Source organism: Ambystoma mexicanum, chromosome 9, assembly GCF_040938575.1.
Source record: "Ambystoma mexicanum isolate Mex_15411 chromosome 9, UKY_AmexF1_1, whole genome shotgun sequence".
Classification (NCBI taxonomy): Eukaryota; Metazoa; Chordata; class Amphibia; order Caudata; family Ambystomatidae; genus Ambystoma; species Ambystoma mexicanum.
The window spans coordinates 1,022,495,139-1,022,507,287 of NC_090931.1; positions in this window are offsets into that span (position 1 = coordinate 1,022,495,139).

Here is a 12,149-nt window from a genome sequence, read left to right on the forward strand (position 1 = left end):
AAAATGGGGGTGTCCTGAGGATGCTATGCCTGTCCGTATTGTTCGCAGGCAAGTTGAAACTGTTCTAAGAACACAGGCTGTGTCCTAAAATGTTCGTAAAGAAACAAAATGGGGGTGTTCTGAGGACGCTATGCCTGTCCGTAACGTTCGCAGGCAAGTTCAAACTGTTCTAAGAACACAAGCTGTGTCCTGATATGTTTGTAAATAAACGAAATGGGGGTGTCCTGAGGACGCTATGCCTGTCCGTATTGTTCGCAGGCAAGTTGAACCTGTTCTAAGAACACAAGCTGTGTCCTGAAATGCTCGTCAATGGACGAAATGGGGGTGTCCTGAGGACGCTGTCCGTATTGTTCGCTGGCAAGATGAAAGTGTTCGAACACATTATGTGTCCTGGGATGTCCGTGAAGAAACGAAAATGGAGGTGTCCTAAGAACACTATATCTGTCCGTACTGTTCGCTAGCAAGTTGAAACTGTTCTAAGAACACAAGCTGTCTCCTGAAATGTTCGTCAATGGACGAAATGGGGGTGTCCTGAGGACGCTGTCCGTATTGTTCGCTGGTAAGATGAAAGTGTTCTTAGAACACATTATGTGTCCTGGGATGTTCGTAAATAAACAAAATGGGGGTGTCCTGAGGACGCTATGCCTGTCTGTAGTGTTCGCAGGCAAGTTGAAACTGTTCTAAGAACACAGGCTGTGTCCTAAAATGTTCGTAAAGAAACAAAATGGGGGTGTCCTGAGGACACTATGCCTGTCCGTATTGTTCGCAGGCAAGTTAAAACTGTTCTAAAAACACAAGCTGTGTCCTGAAATGTTCGTCAATGGACGAAATGGTGGTGTCCTGAGGACACTGTCCGTATTGTTAGCTGACAAGATGAAAGTGTTCTTAGAACACATTATGTGTCCTGGGATGTTTGTAAATAAACAAAATGGGGGTGTCCTGAGGACGCTATGCCTGTCCATATTGTTCACAGGCAAGTTGAAACTGTTCTAAGAACACAGGCTGTGTCCTAAAATGTTCGTAAAGAGACAAAATAGGGGTTTCCTGAGAACGCTATGCCTGTCCGTATGGTTCGCAGGCAAGTTGAAACTGTTCTAAGAACACAAGCTGTGTCCTGAAATGTTCGTCAATGGACGAAATGGGGGTGTCCTGAGGACGCTATCTGTATTGTTCGCTGGCAAGATGAAAGTGTTCTTAGAACACATTATGTGTCCTGGGATGTTTGTAAATAAACAAAATGGGGGTGTCCTGAGGACGCTATGCCTGTCCATATTGTTCACAGGCAAGTTGAAACTGTTCTAAGAACACAGGCTGTGTCCTAAAATGTTCGTAAAGAAACAAAATGGGGGTTTCCTGAGAACGCTATGCCTGTCCGTATGGTTCGCAGGCAAGTTGAAACTGTTCTAAGAACACAAGCTGTGTCCTGAAATGTTCGTCAATGGACGAAATGGGGGTGTCCTGAGGACGCTATCTGTATTGTTCGCTGGCAAGATGAAAGTGTTCTTAGAACACATTATGTGTCCTGGGATGTCCGTGAAGAAACGAAAATGGAGGTGTCCTAAGAACACTATATCTGTCCGTACTGTTCGCTAGCAAGTTGAAACTGTTCTAAGAACACACGCGGTGTCCTGAAATGTTCGTAAAGAAACAAAATGGTGGTGTCCTGAGGACGCTATGCCTGTCCGTAACGTTCGCAGGCAAGTTGAAACTGTTCTAAGAACACAAGCTGTGTCCTGAAATGTTTGTCAATGGACGAAATGGGGGTGTCCTGAGAACGCTGTCCGTATTTTTCGCTGGCAAGATGAAAGTGTTCTTAGAACACATTATGTGTCCTGGGATGTCCGTGAAGAAACGAAAATGGAGGTGTCCTAAGAACACTATATCTGTCCGTACTGTTCGCTAGCAAGTTGAAACTGTTCTAAGAACACACGCGGTGTCCTGAAATGTTCGTAAAGAAACAAAATGGTGGTGTCCTGAGGACGCTATGCCTGTCCGTATTGTTCGCAGGCAAGTTGAAACTGTTCTAAGAACAAAGTTGAAACTGTTCTAAGAACACAAGCTGTGTCCGGAAATGTTCGTCAATGGACGAAATGGGGATGTCCTGAGGACGCTGTGCGTATTTTTCGCTGGCAAGATGAAAGTGTTCTTAGAACACATTATGTGTCCTGAGATGTTCATAAATAAACAAAATGGGGGTGTCCTGAGGATGCTATGCCTGTCCGTATTGTTCGCAGGCAAGTTGAAACTGTTCTAAGAACACAGGCTGTGTCCTAAAATGTTCGTAAAGAAACAAAATGGGGGTGTCCTGAGGACGCTATGCCTGTCCGTAACGTTCGCAGGCAAGTTCAAACTGTTCTAAGAACACAAGCTGTGTGCTGATATGTTTGTAAATAAACGAAATATGGTTGTCCTGAGGAGACTATACCTGCTGTTACTGTTCGTAGACAGGTTGAAACTGTTCTAAGAACACATCAAGTGTCCTGGGATGTACGTAAATAAACAAGATGGGGGTGTCCTGAGGACACTATGCCTGTCCGTATTGTTCACAGGCAAGTTGAAACTGTTCTAAGAACACAGGCTGTGTCCTAAAATGTTCGTAAATAAACGAAACGGGGGTGTCCTGAGGATGCTATGCCTGTCCGTACTGTTCGTAGGCAGGTTGAAACTGTTCTAAGAACACATCAAGTGTCCCGGGATGTTCGTAAATAAACAAAATGGGGGTGTCCTGAGGATGCTATGCCTGTCCGTATTGTTCGCAGGCAAGTTGAAACTGTTTTAAGAACAAACGCCTGTCCGTAACTGTTCGTTTCACTTGTGACACACTTTTAATCACTTCAGGACCCGAACACTGTCCGTTGAACACCAACACGCATGCGCAAAACAGTTTCAGTGCATTTGGTGTCCTGCGGACACCCGCTTCATTTGCGAACATGTTCGCGAACCTATCATGTGACCCCGCCCACGATCAGAGTATGTTCTGATTGCGAACACTGTTCGTGTCCCCGAACAATTTAAAACTACATTTTCAAGTAATCTACAATATTTTCCAATAAAAACTCACCATAGAACAAGTCCCACATAGTAATCCTGAGTTTCTACATAGTTTTTGTGACTTTTTGAACCCTTTTTTCTGTTCGATCTGTCCACGGACAGTGCGCATGTACGTGAACTGCGCACAAGCACCCCTATAAAAGACCACGGCCTAGAGCTCATTCTCATTGTGTTTCTGGCTATCCTACAGAGCACAGCTAATTTTGCTGCCAATTTGCAGCAGATTTTCAACGCCAAGCTGATGACTTCCATGGCTCCACTCATGCCACCTGGTGCTGCATCTGCTTCAGCACCACCCCCTCCACCACCACCACCTCCCCAAGGGCCTGAAGAGGGGAACAGGAGTGAGGATGCACACGAAGATGAAGAGGATGACGAGAATGAGGTAGTGGAAGTCCCTACTACCAGCACTCGGCGTGAGTCTTGGGTGTGGCAGTTATTTACCATTCGCGGTAATGTTCCTAAGGCGTGTGCGAACCAAGTCACCTGCAACAAGTGCAAAATGGTACTCAGTCGCGGGAGGCATGGTTTATACAGCTTTGGGACAACTACCATGAAGCGACACCTAAAGTCATTCACTCTGGGGCCATTCGCAAGGTTGTACCTTGCGAGGAGCGTAGCAGGTTGACTTCCTCTACTTCATCCTCCGTTTCCGATCCTGTCACCACAAGGAACACTCCTGTGGGACAGCATATTCCTCAAGCTGCCTCACAGGCCATACGCAATACTGATGACCCTTACCTTTCGAGGGTCACAGTTGTGTGTATGTACTGCGACACAGTACTGTGCAGGGGGGAGAGACTTCGTAGTGCTTTTGAGGCTATCGTCTCAGAGCACGAGAAGGTCTGCTCACTACCCAAGTAAAACCCACTCTACATCTTCCTCTCTCAGCTCGCCCTTTCTTATCTCCGTGGTTGGTGTCCCCCCTTACACTCCTTTCCACTCGTCTCCTAGTGTGTCGTGTATAAAAAACCAAAAAAATATAAAACAGCAAAAATAAAAAAAGGCTCTTTTCAGAGCCACCTTTCACAGTTAAAAAATAGAAGTGAAAATAAATGAAGCAGGTCCCTGTGTATTTTTTAAAAGTCCGCGGACATCTAAAAATTTTGGGGTGCTACCCTATCATAACCATTGCAGTTTTATCTGGGAGGAAGTGGTGGCTCTGAAAAGATCCTTTTGGTGGTGTTTGTTTGTGTTTGAAAAATTTGAAATGCTCAACACCTACTATAAAATGGATGCTGTAATTCCAAAAAAGGTTGCAATGCATTTTGTACATTTCTCAAAATAATCTGATTGCCAGCATAATTAAAATGGACTCCATCTCTGCGAAAAATGTATGTACTACGAAACATAATATTTTTATTGTGAAAAGAGGACATGCCAAAATCTCTTAGAAAGGCACAAACAGCCTTATTGACATTACGCCTTGCTTTCTCCATTTGTGGACCAAATGAAGAAGAACGAAGCCACATTTGTCTCTGCGCAATCCGTGAAAAATTACTTGAGAATTTGAAAACATGTCCATGACCTTCCCAAGTCCTTCTTTCATTGCAAATTGCAAAGAAATTCCAGACACATGTCCTAAACTGTTCCTTCCACAATGAATTACAATTATGTGTGGATGTTGCTTTGTCTTCAAAAGAGCACAGAGAGGTAGCAAGTCCAACCACTTCATTCCACGTACTCCATGCCAGTGCACTTCCACGTGTGGGAATCCAAGATCTACAGCTACTCCACAGCTTTCTGCATGCACCTTCAACCAATGTATCCACGAGTCTCCCAAAATCCAAACAATCTGTTTTCTGAAACACACAGCCATAGCTATCTGTTCTTCTCTCAGCAAAAAGAGTATCTGAGAAACTCTCTCCTGGCACAACACACCCACTAAACTTTACTGACCAATCCCTTTCTCTGCTCATTCTCATTTGCATGGCTCCCCAACCCAAAAATCCCTGGATGTAACACCCAATGTCCGCGGACTTATCGTAACATGGACAGTCCTTCTACCATTTACTTTTCACTTTCTGTGCCATTCCCTCATTGGATATAGCTAAGAAGTCACATGAACATCCACCAATCACATCCAAGACCTCTACATCTAACTGCATCATCATAGATCAGCACTTTAAATTTACTGTTAATCTCTCTGAGTACAAGTGTCATATCATTGGAAAGCACCTCCTACCAGAAATACTGTACAAGTCTCCAAGATTTCTACTTGCAGCTGCATGCATATCCATATGCATGAACACAAACTACAGGTATGCATATTTTCTATATAGTACATGTACAATTTTTATAGATTCATATAAACAAATTAACTGACTTTTAGCTTGCATAATCTATAAAATGAATTTACTGTCATTTTTTTTACATCTCCTAAAATCAACTGTCACTTCAAAACCTATCTGCTATTTAATTTCTTTTTACAAACACATTTTCAAAGCATGTTGAACTAACATATTTAAAGTACAATATGAAGAGTTAACATACTCAAACAAAATTGCATGCAGACAGTATGTTCAAAAATCAAACAACAATACTTGTACAAAAACATAAACATTTATTTACTTATATTTATATACTGCGCAAGCAGCCCATGGCATTGAGGCGCTGTTACTTACAAGAGCTTAGTTACAGAAATAGTGGCATGCAGTGGTACATTATGAATTCCACAAGGCATACAAATGATATTTTGGTTGATACAGTTAGTCATTACAATACAGTTTATGCATTAAGAACATATAATATGTATTCAACTGGTGCGACGCATCTTATGTGAATAAGATAGTTTTCATGATTTTGAGAAAGGCGCTGAGGGTCAATGTCAATTAAAATAATCAATGTCTAAATTAAAAACAATGCTATATACAAACAAAATTACATATTTGTTTTCTTTACAATTGCAGTGAAGACCATTCTCCTGAAAAGAAGCAGCCGAATTTGAAGTACAAAGAACAACTAAGAAGAAACCTGCTCATTTCAGAAAAAAAGTAAGTTGAATACCACCATATTATTTGTACTATTATTCAAACACACTGTAAGGTTAATTCATGCTGTTTCTGTGCCTAAAAATAGAGATTGTGCACCATTCTGTCTACAAATCCCCATTTCTTAAACAGAGATTTACAGGCAGAATGACGCACAATTTCTTATTTTTCGACACACAAATAACCCAACTCAACCCCTAGAATTTTGATATTATAGAACAAACAACTGTTTTAATTGTATACCACTAGATTGACTAATTCTGCTTTTCCACACCACCAGCTTACTTTCTACTATCATCTGAACCCCAGTTTAGTAGCACATACATTTACGAATACCCATCCCAACTAGTTGTAGTTGCCCAATGCACAATCACACATCATTACATACATCTTTATCATCTTACTCACACACTCATGCACACAGCACACATACATTAAGAACACATAAACCCATACCTTCTTTATTTTTTTCAACAGACCCTTAAGAATGCGTACCAAAAATTAAGTCCGTAGAAAGCAACGGAGAAGCAAAGCAAATGAAAATAGAAGTGTCCAAAACAAGCATCATCTCTAGCAGAATTTGTAAAAAAAGTTTTAAAAAAACAGCTAATACAGCCATTTAGCGAAACAAAACAAGCTTCAAGTACACAAACTTTGCCTCCTCTATCAAAATGTAAAACGAACCACAAAACAATTAACAAAAAATCAACTACCACTACAGGTAAAACGGCTCCTATAAATCTTGATATAGTTCAAAGTAAGCATACCAAAAAAAGTATTTTAGCAAAAATGTTCCGTCACAGAGTCCTTCAAAATCTTTTAAAAACAGGAGAGAAATCAAGCTCAACCCTTAAAACCTATCGTAGGAAATTAATCTTAGAAGCGTTGATAGACAGTGCAATCCTTCTCAAAAGAAAGTTATTTATTTTAGTGTTAAACAAAATGAAACCACTAACAAAACTAATGACTAAATTACAAAAAAGACTTCTCAATAAACGAAATGTCAACAGAAATAACTTCTTAAGTATCTGTGGAGGTGAATGGAGTCACACTACAAACACAGATCCATACTTTAATGAAGAAGCATTCAAACAAAAGCAAAGAAATACAATTGCCATACATAGCAGTGGACGAGGTAATGAAAAAGTTAATAATACCATAATGGAACAAGAAATACTGCTTACAAAAATATCCCCAGAAAACTTAGAATTACCTCTCCATTCAACTGAATCAGAACGTCTAGTATACAAATGGCCATGCACGTCAATGTGTAACAAACCCAAAGAATCTTTCAAGTCTTTACGCCAATTCCTCAATCAATATGTGAAAGGCAAAGACACAATCAAAATTAAACTACTGCAAAATATGGATACCTGTCCAGTGCACAAGTACACAGGACTACAAGGACATTCATTGGCCTGCATTTCAGGACCTACTTCCAAAATCACCTTCCATTATATCAAAATGATATCAACACATCATTCAACTATAAGAAATCTAGTCTATAAACTGTACTATGCTAAAAGTCCTGCTTTAGCACTAGCCAATTTAAATAACATTCTTCTACATGGTACAGCAAAAGACCTACTTGAAGAAATCGACTATATCCAGAAAAAATATTTTGGAAGTGAAAGCCACTTACAGAATGAAATAGCTTTAAAGCAAATTAGCAACAATTCTATCCATGGCAACCTTCTACTACACACATACAAAAAGAGAAATACTGAAATTTAAAAGTACATCTGCTGAAATACCAAACCATGAGTGTGTATCTTGCCGTAGAACTTTCTATAAAAGTAACACAAAAACTGTAGACCTAACATTCAAAATAGAAGACAATGAAGATTCTAAATGGTTTGAATTAGCTCTGTACCTATATAGCAGAAAACAAATACGAAATAACTGACCCCTTAATACTTTGCAGTCACTGCACTACAAAACTTGACAACAACCAAACTCCTTCACGAGCTATCACAAATAATTTGGAATTATTTCCACTACCAAAACCCCTACAACAACTGAATGTATATGAGAGCATCATAATTCAAACAGTGCACCCATTTCAAGCAATAATACGCCTTCAACCAAAAACAGCAAAATTACCTCCCTCTGAATTAGTGAAAGGTATTCGGGGAAAAGTAGTGTATTTACCATTAGATCTAAAAGAAAATGTGCACACTCTAGGAGTGCAACGTCCAATGGAGCAATCTTTAATTATCTTAGTAAATGGTGTACCTACAAAAGACAAACAAATTTGGCATCAACTGGTAGATTTACATAAAGTTTGACAAGCCTTGCAATATCTAAAAGACAATAATGAATACTACAAAGAAATTAATATTGAAGAAAACTTGAAGGATACCACTGAAATAATTCAAGAGACACAAGAAGCTGGTCAATTTGAGCTCCTAGATCCTGCTACAATATCCAATACTTTCGACCATTATACAATTCACCCATTGCACTCTAATAACACCGTAGAAGATGCATTAGAAACGTACCAAATGCGTCAAACAAAAGGATCACCAATCAGCATATGGGAAGAAAGTATAGAAGCACGTGCTTTTCCTCTACTTTTTCCTACTGGCAAAGGAGGAAGGTACAATGATAGACTTATTCAAATAACAGCATCAGAATACCACTCATTACGGATGTATTCTGAAGATCCCAGATTTAGACAAAATGTGGAATACATATTCCACCTACTCTTTGAAAGTGAATTAGCAACTTTATGTTACGGAGTTGCACAGACATTAAAATCAGGATCCCACTTTCAAAATATGTCAACTGCACAATTATTACAAAAAGTGCAACAAAAAGATGAGGTTTTACAATCAAATATTACAAATCTATTAGCAAATATGTGTGGTACTAAAGAGTACTGGTTTCAACGTCATGGAGATGTACTTTGTATGATAAGAAACCTTGGCCCACCCACTTGGTCTGTTACATTAAGTTGTGCAGAATATGCATCAGAAGATTTACATGATTGCCTACGCATATCAAACAAAAACAAAACAAACATAGATATACTAACACCTGGAGAACTTTGTTCTCTAGATCCTGTTAATGTTTCGAGATATTTTCACCATCACTTCACTGCTATGCTGCACTTTATTTGTAATAAAACTGCTCCTCCCCTCGGAGAAGTGCAAAACTTCTTTTGGAGAAAAGAATACCAAGGCAGAGGAGCACCACATATCTACATGCTTTCATGGATTAAATATGCTCCTAAATTTGGTCAAGACAGTGACGCAACTGTTTTACAGTTTATTGAAAAATATGTCACTTGTGAAATTCCATCAGAAGCAACAAATAGTGATCTTCATGCACAAATTTTACAATTTCAAAGACACAAATTTGGCAAATATTGTCGTCGCAAATACAAAAACAAAAGGAAATACTACACCAAATGCCGCTTTGGTTTCCCTAGACCGCTTACAAAAACAGGTCAAGTGAACAACTTCATGTCTTTAGTTAGACATAGTGTTAAAGGTAAATCACCTAAAAATATAGATTACATAAAAAGAACAGAAGAAGAAAAATATATCAATGATTACAATGCAATCATTGCCCACTTATGGAATGCAAACATAGATGTGCAGTACATTGCAGACAATTCCACTGAAGTTGCACAATATTTTACAGCATACTTAACCAAAGCAGAAAAAACAGAGCTCCAAGACCTCTGGAATGACCTGTCATCAGACAAAACATTGTCTCAGAAATTATACAGCTTGGGCATAAAAATGCTCTCCCATAGAGAATGTGGCTCCTATGAAGCAGCAGATCGTTTAACTGGTACTGCTTTGTATGGAAAATCTGAAAATATAGTATGGCTAAGCCTTGGTCCTGCTAAATCTAGAAAAAGAGTTCCAAAATCAGATATAGAAACAATAGATATAGAAACAATAGCCAAACATGATCCCAACAGCCAAGACATTTTAAAAAACTATTTACTGGACACATACTACCCAAACAGAAGTACCACTTTGGAAACAATGTGTCTATACCACATAGCCCAAAACTTCACATACAAAAATAATATAAAACCAGATGAAAAAAAAGGTAAATAAAGAGTGACAAATTGTGAAGGCAGCTTAGTAAAACTCACAAAACCAAATTTAATTAATCATATCAAATTGTCATTAAAGACTCCTCAACATAAAGAACTATATTACATGTCCCTGCTACAACTCTTTAAACCATGGAGAAAAGAAGAAGAAATACTAGATAACTATGACTCCTATGAAGACGCTTTCAAAGCAAATGAAAGTACCATAACTGATGTAAACTTTACACAGTACAAAACAATGTTGCACAATAAACAGCAACATGAAGAAGAACTCCAGGCCCAACTAGATAAGGACACTCCTGACAGTAGTCAAACTTCTGTAACAGGAAGCCAAGAACCACTGGGAGAGCCACTAATAACAAATGAGGCAGAATTAGCTATGCCAGAAGTAGAAAAAAACATGTGTCAGTATGAAGATAAAGAAGACTTAACTATACTACAATCAAAACTAAACAATGAGCAATGTAGCATTTTTGAAGAAGTAACAAAATAAATTGCACATGGTGTACAACATGAAAACAAAGAATGCACCTGCCAAAATTACAAACCTATACTACTGTACGTCAGTGGTAAAGCTGGTTCTGGCAAAACATTCTTAATCAAAATCATCAGTAAATTCCTTCAACAATTGACAAACAACAAACTGTCAGCTGTTGTCACTGCCCCCACAGGTTTAGCTGCCTACAACATAGGCGGTGTCACTTTACACCGATTACTACTCCTGCCAGTAGAACACCAAAACAAATTAGACTATTACAAACTTTCTACAGAAGCTGCAATCGAACTACGCAGAGTATTAAAACAAATGAGAATGCTACTAATAGATGAAGTGAGCATGGTCTCCAACCTAATGTTGGCCTTGATTCACTGTAGATTACAAGAAGTACTCAAAACACTACGAAGAGCTCTTTGGAGGAAAACACATTATTGTTTTCGGAGATCTTCTTCAATTGACACCAGTGAAAGGTGAGCCTATTTTTAAAACCTTAGGACACAAACTCTGCCGTAAAACTGTTGCCAGCATTGGAAATGTCAACCTTTGGCAACATTTCCAATACAGAGAATTAACAGAAAACATGTAGCAATCTGCAGATCTCACTTATGCCAACATCTTAGAAAGTATTAGAGTTGGTATATTATCTCAAGAAGTACAAGCAATATTGAAAACCCGGCACATTCATGCACTTTATGGTGATAATGCATGTGCTACGGATGTTATGGAACAATTATCCCACAAAAATGTCAATTGCATGGCCTTAATGCCAACTTTTGCAAGCTGTTTCAAATTCAATGAAACAATGTTAAAAAAAGAAATGCAACCAATAATTGAAATTAGCGCCACAGACAAACTAGACATACATGGTATGACACTACCTATGTCTGAACAAGCCACAACAAGACTAAATCGTTTAGAAAATTCAATCTCCAACACAGCTGGATTGAAAAAAATATTAAAATTATCCTTAAATTGCAGAGTAATGCTTAAACGTAACCTTTTTTTTTAAAAAAAATAATTTTTATTTTCAAAATAACACAATACAAACCAAACTTGCAGCATTATACATTGCAAACTGTAAACATCAATTAATGCCGTATTACTGCACTTAAACCCCCCCCTCCCCCGAGAGCTTATCAACCTTACAGTTCTGTGTCCGCTTGGTGCGACCGGGCGCCGCCCCTCCCGGAAGCAGCAGGGTCCATTTCGGCGCCAAAAAGTCCCGTAATTAACATTCTCCAAGCCGCCAGGTTGCCCATTTCTTCCTCCCCACAATTACCACACGCTTCCTGCCATACCCCCGTTTCAGCCTCCGCCCACTTCTGCAGGTCCCGCCACCATATCTCTATTCTTGGCCCATGGCGTTGCTTCCAACTCATAGCTATCCTTCTCTTAGCAAGTACATACGCCAGGTCTCTCAGTTTCCCAAGATGTTTGGTGTTCCGTGGTCTAGGGAACCCTCCCAGGAGGCAGGCCCAGGCCGTGTCAATGCGTAGCAGAACCCCTTTATCTGCCAATTTCTGTGCCACTTCCCCCC